Genomic DNA, 419 nt, shown 5'->3' on the forward strand with positions numbered 1-419 from the left:
TATTGGTTTCCTTGTGTGTCTGTGTGTTGCTTCTTGTCAAGGTCCTGTTTCTGTGTGGTGATTGTCTGACTCGCCCTAATGTGTTTCACCTGTGTTCAATCACCCTTGCCTCCCTTGTCTATATAGTCCTTGTGCTTCCCTTTGTCTGTGTCGGTTCGTCTGTTTAGTTCAGGGTTTGTTCATGTCACGTTCACGTCTGGATTTTTGTTAATAAACCTGCCTGCACCGTCTCCCAAGAGTTGACTGCATTTGGGTCCAACTTACCTCGCAACCCTTGACAAGAAGAATATATTTATCAGTAAATGATCTCGACTGGAACCTGAAAATCTATGACTTTATTGCTCAATTGCACATTTTCTTACTTCTTTATTTATAATGTAGAACTCCAGATATACCGTCCCTTTGCTAAACCAGTGCAG

This window comes from Seriola lalandi, unplaced genomic scaffold (assembly GCF_002814215.2).
Source record: "Seriola lalandi dorsalis isolate HSWRI2012SDOR001 ecotype SW California unplaced genomic scaffold, Sedor1 jcf7180002054538, whole genome shotgun sequence".
Lineage (NCBI taxonomy): Eukaryota > Metazoa > Chordata > Actinopteri > Carangiformes > Carangidae > Seriola > Seriola lalandi.